This window comes from Bufo bufo, chromosome 1 (assembly GCF_905171765.1).
Source record: "Bufo bufo chromosome 1, aBufBuf1.1, whole genome shotgun sequence".
Classification (NCBI taxonomy): domain Eukaryota; kingdom Metazoa; phylum Chordata; class Amphibia; order Anura; family Bufonidae; genus Bufo; species Bufo bufo.
Window position 1 is genome coordinate 407547422 of NC_053389.1, and position 17690 is coordinate 407565111.

The 17690-nt window shown below is 45.7% G+C and overlaps 1 protein-coding gene across 1 annotated transcript in view; it reads right to left on the reverse strand.

The window, feature by feature from the left end:
• Positions 1-17690, reverse strand: part of PPP2R2B (protein phosphatase 2 regulatory subunit Bbeta) — a 421403-nt gene that overhangs the window by 363449 nt on the left and 40264 nt on the right. The window lies entirely within an intron of this gene.

Consider the following 17690-nt stretch of genomic DNA (forward strand, 5'->3'; position numbering starts at 1 on the left):
AGTTCCCTGGTGTGGCAGTTCTTCAGACAATGTGCTGACGACAAGACACGAGTGGTTTGCACGCTGTGCAATCAGAGCCTGAAGCGAGGTATAAACGTTCACAACCTGCATGACCAGGCATTTAAGTGCAAAGCACGAGCTGCAGTGGAGTAGACACCTCAAAAACCAAGAAAGGTCTCTGGCTCCTCCTACTTTCTCTTCTGCTGCAGTCTAGGCCTCTTCATCCACCAATGGAGTGAGAGTGCCACCTGCCACCCCGCAAACAGAGGATCTTCCAGCAACACCACCACCTGGGTCACCAAGCATCTCCACAATGTCCCACGGAAGAGTTCAGCTCTCCATCTCTCAAACGCTGGAGAGGAAGAGGAAGTACCCCCCTACCCACCCGCGATCCCTAGCCCTGAATGCCAGCATTTCTAAATTACTGGCCTTTGAAATGCTGTCATTTCGTCTGGTGGAGACGGATAGTTTTAAAGGCCTTATGGCGGTGGCTGTCCCACAGTACGTCGTGCCAAGCCGCCACTACTTTTCCAGGCGAACCATCCCTTCCCTGCACAACCAAGTAAGGGACAAAATCAGGTGTGCACTGCGCAATGCCATCTGTGGCAAGATGCACCTGACTACAGATACGTGGACCAGTAAGCATGGTCAGGGCCGTTATATCTCCATAACAGCACACTGGGTAAATGCAGTAGCGGCTGGGCCTGAGCGGATAGCAGTTTGGCGCATGTCCTTCCACCACCAAGGATTGCAGGCCGCTTCAGTTTGCCTCCTGTTGCTTCCTCCTCCTACTCTGCTTCCTCATCCTCTACCAGCTCCTCATCTGGTCAGCGTAACACCTTCACCACCAACTTCAGCACAGCCAGGGGTGAACGACAGCAGGCAGTTTTAAAACTTATCTGTTTGGGGGAAAAAACCCACACCGCGCAGGAGCTGTGGACGGGCCTTGAACAACAGACCGATGAGTGGTTGGTGCCAGTGAGCCTCAAGCCCGGCCTGGTGGTATGCGATAATTGGCGAAATCTCGTAGCAGCTTTGGGACTAGCCGGTTTGACGCACATCCCTTGTCTGGCGCATGTGCTGAATTTGGTGGTGCAGAGGTTCCTTAAAAATTACCCCGACATGTCAGAGCTGCTGCATAAAGTGCGGGCCTTCTGTGCGCGCTTTCGGCATTCTCACCCTGCTGCTGCTCGCCTGTCAGCGCTGCAGCGTAACTTCGGCCTTCCCGCTCACCGCCTCATATGCGACGTGCCCACAAGGTGGAACTCCACCTTGCACATGCTGGCCAGACTGTGCGACCAGCAGCAGGCGATAGTGGAGTTTCAGCTGCAGCACGCACGGGTGAGTCGCTCGGCGGAACAGCACCACTTCACCACCAATGACTGGGCCTCCATGAGAGACCTGTGTTCCTTGTTGCGCTGTTTCGAGTACTCCACCAACATGGCCAGTGCCGATAACGCAGTTCTCTGCGTAACTATCCCACTTCTATGCCACCTTGAAAAAACGCTCATGGTGATGATGGAAGAGGATGTGGCACAGGAGGAGGAGGAAGAGGGATCATTTCCAAGGGTTTCCGGCCAGTCATTCCCAAGTGGCTCCGAGGGTGGGTTCCTGCACCCACAAACCCAAGGTACACAATTGTCCAGCCAGGGCACAGTTCTGGAGGATTACGAGGTGGAGGATGAGGAGGAGGTGATGGAGGAGGAGGAACCATGTTCACAGCAGGGTGGCACCCAGACCAGCTCCTGGCCATCACTGGTGCGTGGCTGGGGGGATACAGAGGACACAGACGATACACCTCCCACAGAGGACAGCTTTTCGTTCCCTTTGGGCAGCCTGGCACACATGAGCGATTACATGCTGCAATGTCTCCGCAACGACCGCCGAGTTGCCCACATTCTAACTTGTGCTGATTACTGGGTGGCACGCTACTGTATCCCCGTTACAAGGGCAACATACCGTCCTTAATTCCGTCACTGGAGCGTGATAGTACGTATTTTATTTCATTTCACTACTTTGTCAGTTACATTTTCGGGTGAAATTCACAAATTTTTGGGTTTGAAGTACCACTGCTATACCAAGTAGAACGGTAAAAAAAAATAAAAAATTTGTCTGTTACATTTTTGGGTGAAATTCACAAATTTTGGGGTGTAATATCCCCCTCCTCTACCTAGTTGACAGCTTAATAAATTTCTATCATTTTTCTTTAACATTTTCGGGTGACAATAAACAAATTTTTTCTGTCATAGACCCCTGCTCTATCAAGTAGACAGGTTAATAAATTTCACAAATTTTTCTGTTCCATTCTTGGGTTGACATTATACAATTTTAGACGTGAATAAACCCCTGCTCTGCATAGGTGACAGGGAATAAAATTTCAGAAATTCTTCTTTAATTGATGCGCGCCACCTCCTTTGATTCAATGCTTTAACAAGTTGTACCACATTTGCGCTTCAATAATTTGTCCCACAATTCCGCTTTACTCTTTTGGCCAACATTTGCGCTTTAATACTTTGTCCCACATTTCCGCTTTACTCTTTTGGCCCACATTTAGGCTTCTGTAATTTGTACCACATTTGCACTTTAACAGCTTTTCCCACATTTCCGTTTTACTCTTTTGGCCCACATTTGGGCTTCTGTAATTTGTCCCACATTTGCGCCTCGATAACTTTTCCCATAATTCTGCTTTACTCTTCTGGCCCACATTTGGGCTTTTGTAATTTGGCCCACATTTGCGATTTAACAGCTTTTCCCACATTTCCGCTCGATCGCAAAAAATTTTAGAAATTTATCTCCCTTAAATTTGGTCTCTTCTTCTCACGCTCCCTCTCCGGCGTGAAACCCTGATTCGCCGATAACCGTGATCAACATGGTAGGCTCAGAAAATAACATTGAATTTCAAATTTTGCCGGATAGAAACCCCTGCTCTGCATAATTGACAGGGAATAAAATGTAATAAATTCTTCATTAATTAATGCGCAGCACATCCTTTCATTCAATGCTTTAAAACTTTAAAAAGTTGTCCCACTTTTACGCTTTAATAATTTGTCCCATAATTCCACTCTATAGTTTTAAATTTGAAAAAATTAATCCTCCCTTGTATGTGGTCTCTTTCTCACGCTCCCTCTCCGGCGTGGAACCCTGATTCCCCGCCACCCGTGATCACCATGGTAGGCGCAGAAAAGAACATCGAAAGTTGATAGAGCAGATATTAAATTGGATCGTGAACATCACGGGGACGTGCAACATGGTGGGGCAGTAAGTGTGCACACGCCTACACGAACTGACTGACAGAGGTCAGCCCCTGCAACTTCTGGGTCTCCAAATTGGGCACATGGCCTGAGCTTGCCCTTTACCCCTTGGAGGTGCTGGCCTGCCCTGCAGCCAGTGTATTGTCTGAACGTGTGTTTAGCACGACTGCAGGGGGTTATCACAGGTTATATTTCCCAATGTTTTGGGGTGTACCCTAATTTAAAAAAAATAAAATAAATGTAAAACCAAAAAGCAGTGTAGTCTACCTCCTCCTCCTCCACCGCCGCTTCCACCTACACCGCCACATCCACCGCCTCCTCAACCTCCTACTTCATATGGACTTCGTCCTCCTAGATCAAGATTATAATTTTTTATTTTTATGTATTTTATGTTATTTAAAGTCATTTCCCTATCCACATTTGTTTGCAGAGCGCTTGCCATGCTCTTAACCACATTTTGATGCCATTTTCAGCCCTCTAGCCCTTTCCATTACATTTTTACAGCCATTTTAGTGCTCCAAAGTTCGGGTCCCTATTGACTTCAATGGGGTTCGGGGTCAAGTTCGAGTCCCGAACTCGAACTTTTTTCCGAAGTTCGGCCGAACCCGAACATCCAGGTGTCCGCTCAACTCTAGTGGTAACCAGTTGGGAGTGTGTACCTGCACAGACTCACTCTATCCAATCAGTGCTGCCATTTTTACAATGGACACCCCCAACTTGTTACCTCCCCTCTGTACCCTTACTGCCGACTACTAGCAATTCATTCATAACTTCTAGTAGAAATAATAAAGGAATGGTACAACATAGAGTCATAAGAATAGATGCTCCAGAATTGTTATTACACGGGGAATGCATGAAACTATTAAAACAGGTATGTCAGGAGTAGTGACAGGTCCTCTTTAAGAAAGCTAGTCTAGTACCAAAAGTGCTCCATAGCGAGAGAAAGGAAACTAGAAGGTCCAGAATCAGCCCCTCAGTTCATTGGAGTCACACAGAAGGTAGTGTGCACGTCTATAGCAGAGAGAGATTTTGTTGCTGTGAGATTGAATTGTGCCTTGATACTGTTGGATGTATTACTACTCCTATTCTGCACTTTAGTAAAGAAAGACTTATTTATTTACTAAAACCGGCCTGGTCACTGACTCCATTACCGTATGCTTTCCACTGTACCAGCATCCATACTCCTGCCTTGCGCTCTGCCAAAACACTAAGACCCCTTTCACACGAGCGAGTTTTCCGTGCGGATGCGTTGCGGGAGGTGAACGCATTGCATCCGCACGGAATCCTGACCCATTCATTTCTATGGGGCTGTTCACATAAACGGTGATTTTCATGCATCACTTGTGCGTTGTGTGAAAATCGCAGCATGCTCCTCTTTGTGCGTTTTTCACGTAACGCGAGCCCCATAGAAATGAATGGGGTTGCGTGAAAATCGCAAGCATCCGCAAGCAAGTGCGGATGCGGTGCGATTTTCACGCATGGTTGCTAGGAGACGATCGGGATGGAGACCCGATCATTATTATTTTCCCTTATAACATGGTTATAAGGGAAAATAATAGCATTCTGAATACAGAATGCATAGTAAAACAGTGCTGGAGGGGTTAAAAAAATAAAAAAATCATTTAACTCACCTTAATCCACTTGATCGCGATGCCGGCATCTCCTTCTGTCCCCTTTACTGAATAGGACCTGTGGTGAGCATTAATTATAGGTCAAGGACCTTTGATGATGTCACTCCGGTCATCACATGGTACGTCACATGATCTTTTACCATGGTGAATCACCATACAATCTACAGAACACCGATCCCAAGCCCGAACTTCTGTGAAGAAGTTCGGGTTTGGGTACCAAACATGTGCGATTTTTCTCACGCGAGTGCAAAACGCATTACAATGTTTTGCACTCGCGCGGAAAAATCACGGGTGTTCCCGCAACGCACCCGCACATTTTCCCGCAACACCCGTGTGAAAGGGGCCTAAGGGTCCATTCACATTTCACACGTCAGTATTTTGTAATACGCAAACATTCTCCAAATTTGCGGAATGGAATGAGGACCCAGTCATTTCAATGGCCCTGCAAAAAATGCAGATAGCACTCAGTGTGCTGTCCGCATCCATTGTTCCGTTCCATTATGCGTATCCGGAAAAAAAAATTGAACTTGTCCTACTATTGTCCGCAAAATGCGGTCCGTGGTCCCATAGTAGTCAATGGGTCCGCAAAAATTTCGGATGACATGCGGAACACATTAATATGTCGTCCGCAAATGCGGATCCGTTTCTAGGAAATAGAAAAATATATTTTTTTTAGTACCCTAGCAACATATATTCCTCCATACGTTTTTTTTAAATGCAAAATGGAAAGGATGCGGTTGGACAATTGGTAGAAATGGAAGGTTATTGAGGAAACACGGATCCGCAAAAAATGGAACGGAAATCTGGAAAAGAAAAATACTGACGTGTGAAAAGTGGTCAATATATCATCAATATAGGAAAAGTGGACACCCTCTTTAATGCCAAGGGCACCCCAAGTACCGCCAGGCAGCAGCCCCAGCACAAGGGTGTGCCCTCCTGTCTTTGCACTGACTTAAGAGGGTATCAGAGTGAAGATTGCCATTGTGATCCGTGTGTCCACTAATACTTGCCAGAGCCCAACACTCCCATCCTACACTCGTTCCTCCCAGGCTGATGCTGCAAGTGCAGCACATACATTCTACATACTGTATACACTAATGTCTTGTCTGCAAACATTATAGTGGAAGCTAAGAATATACAGTCATGTGAAAAAATTAGGACACCCTTTGAAAGCATGTGGTTTTTTGTAACATTTTTAATAAATGGTTATTTCATCTCCGTTTCAACAATACAGAGAGATTAAAGTAATCCGACTAAACAAAGAAAACTGAAGAAAAGTCTTTTCAAGATCTTCTGTAAATGTCATTCTACAAAAATGCCTATTCTAACTGAGGAAAAAGATAGGACACCCTTGCCCCTAATAGCGAGTGTTACCTCCTTTGGCTGAAATAACTGCAGTGAGACGGTTCTTGTAGCCATCTACCAGTCTTCGACATCGGTCTGAGGAAATTTTACCCCACTCCTCAATGCAGAACTTTTTCAGCTGTGAGATGTTTGAGGGGTTTCTTGCACGTACAGCCCTTTTCAAGTCACCCCACAGCATCTCAATGGGATTCAAATCTGGACTTTGACTTGGCCATTCCAGGACTCTCCATTTCTTCTTTTTCAGCCAATCTTTGGTTGATTTACTAGTATGTTTTGGGTCATTGTCATGTTGCATGGTCCAGTTCCGCTTCTGCTTTAATTTTCTAACTGATGGTCTCACATGTTCTTCAAGCACCTTCTGATACACAGTAGAATTCATCGTGGATTCTATGATGGTGAGCTGACCAGGTCCTGCTGCAGCAAAGCAGCCCCAAACCATGACACTTCCACCTCCATGCTTCACAGTTGGTATGAGGTTCTTTTCTTGGAATGCTGTGTTTGGTTTACGCCAAACATGTCCTCTGCTGTTGTGTCCAAATAATTCAATTTTGGACTCATCTGTCCAAAGAACATTATTCCAGAAGTCCTGGTCTTTGTCAACTTTATCTCTGGCAAATGTCAGTCTGGCCTCGATGTTTCTCTTGGAAAGCAAAGGTTTCCTCCTTGCACACCTCCCATGCAAGTTAAACTTGTACAGTCTCTTTCTGATTGTAGAGGCATGTACTTCTACATCAACAGTAGCCAGAGCCTGCTGTAGTTCTCGAGATGACACTTTAGGGTTTTTGGAGACCTCTTTTTGCATCTTGCGGTCTGCTCTTGGGGTGAACTTGCTGGGGCGACCAGTCCTGGGCATGTTGGCAGTTGTTTTGAAAGCCCTCCACTTGTAGACTATCTTCCGGACAGTGGAATGGCTGATTTCAAAATCTTTTGAGATCTTTTTAAATCCCTTCCCAGACTCATAGGCTGCTACAATCTTTTTTCTGAAGTCCTCTGACAGCTCTTTTGCTCTCACCATGGTGCTCACTCTCACTTCAACAGTCAGGAGCACACCAAACTAAATGTCTGAGGTTTAAATAGGGCAAGCCTCATTCAACATGCAGAGTAACGATCTACTAATTATGTGCACCTGGTGTGATATACCTGTGTGAGATCTGAGCCAATTTAAGAGGGAATACATGTGAGGGTGTCCTATCTTTTTCCTCAGTTAGAATAGGCATTTTTGTAGAATGACATTTACAGAAGATCTTGAAAAGACTTTTCTTCAGTTTTCTTTGTTTAGTTGGATTACTTTAATCTCTCTGTATTGTTGAAACGGAGATGAAATAACCATTTATTAAAAATGTTACAAAAAACCACATGCTTTCAAAGGGTGTCCTAATTTTTTCACATGACTGTACTACCTAACGTCTTCTAAAAAAGGTGCCAGATTGTTAATCTGTTTAATACGTTGGAAGGCAGTGACTATTACACACTGTTATTCATGTGCTGTGCAATTCTGGGGTGTGAATAATCCCACATTCTCTGTTGATAATGTCTTTTCATTTTCATAAATTTTTATCTTTTCACTTCAGTCTCGTACAGTAAACTGAAATATCTTTTATAAGCAAATGAAGATATTGGATTATGTTTTCCCTGTGTAATTTAGTAGTTCCAGGCTGCCTAACATTAAGGGTCCATCCACACGACCATACAGGGAGTGCAGAATTATTAGGCAAGTTGTATTTTTGAGGATTAATTTTATTATTGAACAACAACCATGTTCTCAATGAACCCAAAAAACTCATTAATATCAAAGCTGAATATTTTTGGAAGTAGTTTTTAGTTTGTTTTTAGTTTTAGCTATTTTAGGGGGATATCTGTGTGTGCAGGTGACTATTACTGTGCATAATTATTAGGCAACTTAACAAAAAACAAATATATACCCATTTCAATTATTTATTTTTACCAGTGAAACCAATATAACATCTCAACATTCACAAATATACATTTCTGACATTCAAAAACAAAACAAAAACAAATCAGTGACCAATATAGCCACCTTTCTTTGCAAGGACACTCAAAAGCCTGCCATCCATGGATTCTGTCAGTGTTTTGATCTGTTCACCATCAACATTGCGTGCAGCAGCAACCACAGCCTCCCAGACACTGTTCAGAGAGGTGTACTGTTTTCCCTCCTTGTAAATCTCACATTTGATGATGGACCACAGGTTCTCAATGGGGTTCAGATCAGGTGAACAAGGAGGCCATGTCATTAGATTTTCTTCTTTTATACCCTTTCTTGCCAGCCACGCTGTGGAGTACTTGGACGCGTGTGATGGAGCATTGTCCTGCATGAAAATCATGTTTTTCTTGAAGGATGCAGACTTCTTCCTGTACCACTGCTTGAAGAAGGTGTCTTCCAGAAACTGGCAGTAGGACTGGGAGTTGAGCTTGACTCCATCCTCAACCCGAAAAGGCCCCACAAGCTCATCTTTGATGATACCAGCCCAAACCAGTACTCCACCTCCACCTTGCTGGCGTCTGAGTCGGACTGGAGCTCTCTGCCCTTTACCAATCCAGCCACGGGCCCATCCATCTGGCCCATCAAGACTCTCATTTCATCAGTCCATAAAACCTTAGAAAAATCAGTCTTGAGATATTTCTTGGCCCAGTCTTGACGTTTCAGCTTGTGTGTCTTGTTCAGTGGTGGTCGTCTTTCAGCCTTTCTTACCTTGGCCATGTCTGTGAGTATTGCACACCTTGTGCTTTTGGGCACTCCAGTGATGTTGCAGCTCTGAAATATGGCCAAACTGGTGGCAAGTGGCATCTTGGCAGCTGCACGCTTGACTTTTCTCAGTTCATGGGCAGTTATTTTGCACCTTGGTTTTTCCACACGCTTCTTGCGACCCTGTTGACTATTTTGAATGAAACGCTTGATTGTTCGATGATCACGCTTCAGAAGCTTTGCAATTTTAAGAGTGCTGCATCCCTCTGCAAGATATCTCACTATTTTTGACTTTTCTGAGCCTGTCAAGTCCTTCTTTTGACCCATTTTGCCAAAGGAAAGGAAGTTGCCTAATAATTATGCACACCTAATATAGGGTGTTGATGTCATTAGACCACACCCCTTCTCATTACAGAGATGCACATCACCTAATATGCTTAACTGGTAGTAGGCTTTCGAGCCTATACAGCTTGGAGTAAGACAACATGCATAAAGAGGATGATGTGGTCAAAATACTCATTTGCCTAATAATTCTGCACGCAGTGTATGAATGGTCAGCATCTGTTCTGCAATTTTCTGCATCCATAGTTCTGTTCCACGGCCCTGCAAAAATATAGAACCTGTCCTATTGTTGTCCGCATTTTCTATATAGCGCTGGCCATGTGCGGTCTGCAAAATTCAGAATGAACAAGGCCAATATCTGTGTTTTGTGGATCCTCAATTTGCAGACCACAAAACACATACGGTCATGTGAATGTAGCCTAATGCAGTGTCCCACTCAGTGATGGTCGTGGGCACTTCAAACTGTTGTATCTGCCTATCTAATGTATTTCTGTGTAAACTGTAAATTTCCTATAACAGGATGTTTTGCAGGATAGTGTCATTTCATTTATTCACCCCTAGATGGTGCTGGCACCACTTATATATACCATATTTTTTGCTTTATAAGACGCACTCCCCCCCCCCCCCAAAAGTGTGGGGGGGGGGGAATGGCAGTGTGTCTTATAACGCGAATGCTGCCATTTTTACTCTGGTGACGCTGATACATCGCCGGCCGCTATGCTGCATAGCGCGGCCTGCGATGTATTAGCGGGGAGGGAGGAGGGGCTGGAGGCTGGCAAATGGTGTTGGAATCGAGGTGGGGCCTGGTGCAGTCACTGTACTCTATTACACTGGGCACCGCTCACAGCAGTCTTTATATGTAAAGTGTAGTCATGGGAGCTTTGTTAAAGTATCGCAATCATCTGCTGTAGCGCAATCCTCTGTAGTACTCACTATTAAACTACCGTAGCAGGCAGGCCGGCCAGCAGCGTAACGTCACTCACTCCGTCATGCGCCTGCTCCTCCCACTTTATTAATGAAGCAGGGGGAGCAGGCGCGCGACGGAGTGAGTGACGTTACGCGGCCGGCCGGCCTGCCTGCTATGGTATAAGATGCTATATATGTATCATCCACAGATCCCCCCATAACTATCACGGTCGGCGTGACTATCACATACGTGACGCAGAGGGAGGGAACAAGGAAGGCCCTGCCCAAGTGAGAGGGAAGGTGGTGACCCCTGACTCACCTAGCGGCTGGCACCTGGCTGCCCTGACGTCCCTAGACGGGTTCCTCACCCGTACGCCGATCACGTGCCTAAAGCCCTGGCTTTCCCTAAGCTGAGCCCTAGATAGTGAACAGGGCGGTGGGAACACTAGTCCGCACCACTAGCTCTAAAGGAAAACACCAAGGGAAGGACAGACAATACAAACTCAACATATAATCCCAGGTGGGCGACAACAGGAGACAACAAGAAGCCCAACAGGGATCCGGAGGGTAGCACTCTGGAACGACAACCAGGATTCACAACTCCAGTGGGTCAGTATAGATGTCCAGGCAGGAAGCTCTATAACTGGCAACTAGAGAAGTGTGAGGGGAGAATATAAGGAGGTTGGGAGTGGCAGACAAGAAACAGCTGAGGAGGAGAAGCTACGGATCCCTGATTGAGACAAAAAGGATAGCAAGGCAAACACAGAAAACAATCACTAAGAAACAACGTGATCTTTAGATATAGAGCGCGCAGCCACCCGCTGCGACCTCCTGACCCCGGGTATAACGGAGTCAGACGTGGCTCTTGATACCCTCGTTACAGTACCCGCCCTTTCACGAGGGGCCTCCGGACACTCAGGACCAGGTCTCTCCGGATGAGAGGTATGGAAAGCCTAAATTAACCTGTTGGCGTTTACCTCTGACGCTAGAACCCACATTCTTTCCTCGGGACCGTAACCCCTCCAATGCACCAGATACTGAAGACAGCGGCGGACCCGATGAGAATCAACAATTCTGGCTATTTGAAACTCCGGATTACCATCCACAATAACAGGAGGAGGTGGCAGTGGTGATGGTTCTAGAGGTGGAACATACTTCTTGAGTAACGATTTATGGAAGACGTTATGGATCTTAAAAGTCTGAGGTAGCTCCAGGCGAAAAGCCACAGGGTTAATAACGGCTACTATTTTATAAGGACCAATGAACCTAGGGCCCAGTTTCCAAGAGGGAACCTTAAACTTAATATTCCTAGTAGACAACCACACATAGTCATTCACTCCTAGGTCCGGACCTGGCGACCGTTTCTTATCGGCCATGCATTTATATTTACCACTCATCTTTTTCAAGTTAACTTGCACCTTCTGCCATACCGATGAAAGAGATGAAGAAAACCTTTCCTCTTCGGGAACCCCAGAAGACCCCCCCTCTTTGAAAGTACAAAATTGGGGATGAAAACCGTATGCACCAAGGAATGGTGACTTGCCAGTGGACTCCTGATAATGATTATTTATGGCAAACTCAGCTAACGGTAAATATGATGACCACAACTCTTGGTTTTCAGACACAAAACACCTTAAATATGTTTCTAGGTTTTGGTTGGTACGCTCAGTCTGTCCATTCGACTGAGGATGGAAAGCTGAGGAAAAGGACAAGTGTACCCCCAAACGGGAACAAAAAGCTTTCCAAAACTTAGAAATAAACTGGGTTCCCCGATCCGAAACCACATCGGAAGGGACCCCGTGAAGCTTCACGATTTCACTGATAAACACCTGAGCAAGAGTTTTAGCATTAGGAAGTGCGGGTAGCGCAATAAAGTGTACCATTTTGCTAAACCTGTCTACTACTACCAAAATAACTGTTTTACCCGCAGACAACGGTAAGTCAGTGATGAAATCCATTGACAGATGTGTCCATGGCCTATTGGGGATAAAAAGTGGCAATAAAGACCCTGCTGGACGTGTATGAGAGACTTTCGCGCGTGCACAAGTAGAGCAAGTAGACACGAAATCTATTACATCCTGACGCAACCTTGGCCACCAAAAACGACGAGATAATAGCTCCAAGGTTGCTTTACTACCCGGGTGCGCAGCAAGTGCCGAATTATGATGTTCTTTTAATAATTCAAGACGCAGGTTTAACGGTACAAACAATTTCTCTGAGGGGCAAGAGGCCGGGGCGTCCCCCTGGGCCTCTAACACCTTTCCCTCTAGAACAGAGTGTACAGCAGAGACAACCACTCCTCTTTGTAAAATAGGTACCGGATCACTAACATTACCCCCTCCAGGGAAACTACGAGATAACGCGTCTGCCTTTGTATTTTTTGCCCCAGGACGATAGGTGATTACAAAGTTAAATCTGGTAAAGAATAGCGACCACCTAGCTTGTCTAGGGGTGAGACGCTTAGCCGATTCTAGGTACAGAAGGTTTTTGTGATCCGTAATCACCGTGACGGGTGGATTGCTCCCTCTAAGAAGTGACGCCACTCTTCAAGCGCCAGTTTAATCGCCAACAGTTCCCTATTTCCAACATCATAGTTCTTCTCTGCAGAAGATAATTTTTTGGAAAAGAAAGCGCAAGGGCGCCATTTGCCAGGAGACGGACCCTGAGACAATACAGCCCCCACTCCCACCTCTGACGCATCTACCTCAACAATAAAAGGCTGGGAGACATCAGGTTGAATTAGAACAGGTGCCGAGGTAAACCTCTCTTTTAGAGAGGAAAATGCATTTTTAGCGGCGTCAGACCATTTGGAAAAATCAGTCCCCTTCCTAGTCATGTCGGTAAAGGGTTTAACGATCACTGAATAATTTTTAATGAACTTTCTATAGAAATTTGCGAAACCCAAAAACCGTTATAGGGCTTTAAGGTTCTCAGGAAGATCCCAATCTAAAATTGCCTGGACCTTCCCAGGATCCATACGGAAACCTGAAGCAGATAATAGATATCCCAGGAACTGTATTTCCTGAACGGCGAAGACACATTTTTCAATTTTCGCATATAATTTATTCGTCCGTAGGACCTGCAGTACTTGCCTGACATGCACCTCATGTGTTTTCAGATCAGCCGAATAAATTAAGATATCATCTAGGTATATGACTACAAACCTGCCGATGAGATGACTAAAAATATCATTAACGAAATGTTGGAAGACAGCGGGGGCATTGGTCAGACCGAAAGGCATAACTAGATTTTCATAATGCCCCTCAGGGGTGTTAAAAGCTGTCTTCCACTCATCCCCTTCCCTGATACGAATCAGATTGTAGGCCCCCCTAAGATCAAGTTTGGAGAACCACCTAGCACCCGCAATCTGATTAAAAAGGTCAGGAATGAGAGGAAGAGGGTATGGGTCTCGGATGGTTATCTGGTTTAGCTCACGGAAATCTAGGCAAGGACGCAGGCCCCCATCTTTCTTTTTAACAAAGAAAAACCCTGCAGCCACGGGTGAAGAAGAGGGTCTGATGTGTCCCTTAGCCAGACTCTCGGAGATATAATCTTTCATGGCTTGTCTCTCGGGACCCGAAAGATTATACAACCTGGACTTGGGTAATTTTGCACCGGGAATCAGGTTAACCGGGCAATCATAAGGACGATGAGGTGGTAGCTTCTGACAACCCTTTTCAGAAAAAACGTCCTCAAAGTCCGAAATAAATGTAGGTAGGGAAGCTATGGAGGCGATTAAGCAATTGTTATTTAAGCAATTCTCTCTGCAATGCTCACTCCACTCCAATATCTCCCTGGCCTGCCAATCCACCACTGGATTGTGCGCTACCAACCAGGGAAGACCCAATACCACAGGAGAGGGAAGGCCCTCCAGAACGTAACATGAAAGACACTCATTATGGTGGTCCCCTACCCGAAGGTGTAAATGATGAACAATGTGGGTGAGGTTTCTCTGAGACAGAGGAGCCGAATCTATAGCGAATACGGGAATAGGTCTCTCCAGCGTGCAGAGAGACAAACCCATAGTGCGGGCAAAATGGGCATCTATCAAATTTACCCCTGCTCCACTGTCTAGAAAAAAAGAAATAGACTCCGTCTTAACACCAAAAACAATAACCGCTGGTAACACAAATTGAGATGTTCGTATGGAGGAAACGTATACCCCCCGGCTGACATCCTCCGCACAGCCTGGGGTTAGTAGTTTTCCGACGGTCTTTTGTTTTTGAGAAAGGAGGGACAGACATTAATGAAATGACCTTTCCCCCCACAGAAAAAACAAGCCCCCCCCCCCTGCGGCGAACCTCAGGAGGACGAACCTGATGAGAAGTTCCGCCTAGCTGCATAGGCTCATCTAAGTCAGTACAGACTAATTGTTGTTTGGGAGAGGTAACCAATTGCTCAGGAATTTTCGATCTCTCCCTAAAACGCCTATCTATTCTGATAGAGAGGGACATAACAGCATCAAGGGAAAGGGGGGTCTCATACAGCGCCAGTGCATCCTTAACCCTTTCAGATAACCCAGAGTAGAACTGACTCCTGAGAGCCGGGTCGTTCCACTGAGTATCCGTAGCCCACCTACGGAACTCTGAGCAATATTCCTCTGCTGACCGATCTCCCTGTAGGAGTCTCCGTAACTTCGACTCAGCCAGGGCGACTCGGTCAGGATCATTATATATGAGACCCAAAGCCCCAAAAAATCCCTCCACTGACCGGAGAGCCTGGGAACCAGGGGGTAACGAGAACGCCCAGGATTGTGGGTCCCCCTGAAGCAGGGAAATGACAATGCCTACCCGCTGTTCTTCATTACCTGAGGAGTAAGGGCGCAACTTAAAGTATAATTTGCAGGCCTCACGGAACGTCGCAAATTTGTCCCTTCCCCCAGAAAATCTGTCAGGAAGAACAACCTTGGGTTCTGTAACTACCTGGTTACCCATAGCAACCGCAGGGGGTGCGGTCTGCTGCATTTGCTGCTGTTGTCGGAGGACAGACGACTTCAATCCTGCCACCTCCAAAGACAGGCCTTGAAGCTATTTTGCCAAGACAGCAATAGGATCCATATTGGATTCTAAGTTTAGAAAAAAAAAATTATTATTATTATTATTATTTTTTCTCAAAAAGTAATGGCCAGTTATAATATCACGGTCGGCGTGACTATCACATACGTGACGCAGAGGGAGGGAACAAGGAAGGCCCTGCCCAAGTGAGAGGGAAGGTGGTGACCCCTGACTCACCTAGCGGCTGGCACCTGGCTGCCCTGACGTCCCTAGACGGGTTCCTCACCCGTACGCCGATCACGTGCCTAAAGCCCTGGCTTTCCCTAAGCTGAGCCCTAGATAGTGAACAGGGCGGTGGGAAACATAGAAACATAGAAACATAGAATGTGTCGGCAGATAAGAACCATTTGGCCCATCTAGTCTGCCCAATATATCTGAATCCTATTAATAGTCCCTGGCCCTATCTTATATGAAGGATAGCCTTATGCCTATCCCATGCATGCTTAAACCCCTTCACTGTATTTGCAGCTACCACTTCTGCAGGAAGGCTATTCCATGCATCCACTACTCTCTCAGTAAAGTAATACTTCCTTATATTACTTTTAAACCTTTGCCCCTCTAATTTAAAACTGTGTCCTCTTGTGGTAGTTTTTCTTCTTTTAAATATTGTCTCTTCCTTTACCGAGTTGATTCCCTTTATGTATTTAAAAGTTTCTATCATATCCCCTCTGTCTCTTCTTTCTTCCAAGCTATACATATTAAGGTCCTTTAACCTTTCCTGGTAAGTTTTATCCTGCAATCCATGTACTAGTTTAGTAGCTCTTCTCTGAACTCTCTCTAGAGTATCTATATCCTTCTGGAGATATGGCCTCCAGTACTGCGCACAATACTCCAAGTGAGGTCTCACCAGTGTTCTGTACAGCGGCATAAGCACTTCACTCTTTCTACTGCTTATACCTCTCCCCAGTCCGCACCACTAGCTCTAAAGGAAAACACCAAGGGAAGGACAGACAATACAAACTCAACATATAATCCCAGGTGGGCGACAACAGGAGACAACAAGAAGCCCAACAGGGATCCAGAGGGTAGCACTCTGGAACGACAACCAGGATTCACAACTCCAGTGGGTCAGTATAGATGTCCAGGCAGGAAGCTCTATAACTGGCAACTAGAGAAGTGTGAGGGGAGAATATAAGGAGGTTGGGAGTGGCAGACAAGAAACAGCTGAGGAGGAGAAGCTACGGATCCCTGATTGAGACAAAAAGGATAGCAAGGCAAACACAGAAAACAATCACTAAGAAACAACGTGATCTTTAGATATAGAGCGCGCAGCCACCCGCTGCGACCTCCTGACCCCGGGTATAACGGAGTCAGACGTGGCTCTTGATACCCTCGTGACAATAACAGTGTCATCCACAGATCCCCCCCATAGCAGTGTCATCCACAGATCCCCCCCCATAGCAGTGTCATCCACAGATCCCCCCATAGCAGTGTCATCCACAGATTCCCCCCATAACAGTGTCATCCACAGACCCCCCCATAACCGTGTCATCCACAGATCCCCACATGGCAGTGTATTTTATCCAATAGGTCGGCACTGCAGATAAACCTTGTGGTGCTCGCGTCCTAGGATCGGCATCCCATGTAATAGTAGCAATAAAGGGCCGGCACTCACTTCCAGATCTTCTCAATAATTGTGTCTATTGTCACATATATGCCTGTGACGCGTTTCGACACTCGTGGTGTCTTTGTCAAACAGTCACAGAAAACTGTTGAGTTCGTAGTCACGGTTTAAACCCTTCGGCTTCAAAGTTTGGAGCCGATGGATCCAATATGCCTCTCGTCTCCTCAATAACTGATTCCTGTCTCCTCGTCTTGGCTGCACTACACCCTCAATGATTTGGAATCTCAATTGTGCTATAGTTTTGTTGATGGAAATGATGCGGTACCGGTAACAACTAATTCTCTTTCCTAATAGTGGATTTGTGTTTACTAAACCTGTCTTTCATTCGTGTGGATGTTTCTCCTACATATAGAAGTCCACATGGGCGCTTCAAAAGGTATATGACATAGTTGCTGTCACAAGTGAAAAAACCCTGTATGGGGATATGTTCCCCAGATCGTGGGTGAGTGAGAAAAGAGCCCTAAATTACGCTAGAGCAATGTATACATCCAAGGCAGGGAAAAGTTCCCTGCCTCGGGGTAGCGAGAACTTTTTGTTTCAATTTTCTCTTGTCACTACCTATGTCAGCATTAACGATCTTATCACGGATATTCTCCACTCTCTTATAACATACCATAGGTTGACTTTGGAACTCGAGTGTGGGGTAAGATTCACATACAATGTGTGCAGTGTCCCACTCGTGATCGTGGACACTGCAAACTAGTTTGATTGTGTTTTATTGTTCTATATTATGCCTATATGCTGTACTTCATCTCATGTCATATTCTCCCATGTCACTCTGTGATTTTTATATGTAAGATCATTTATACAGCC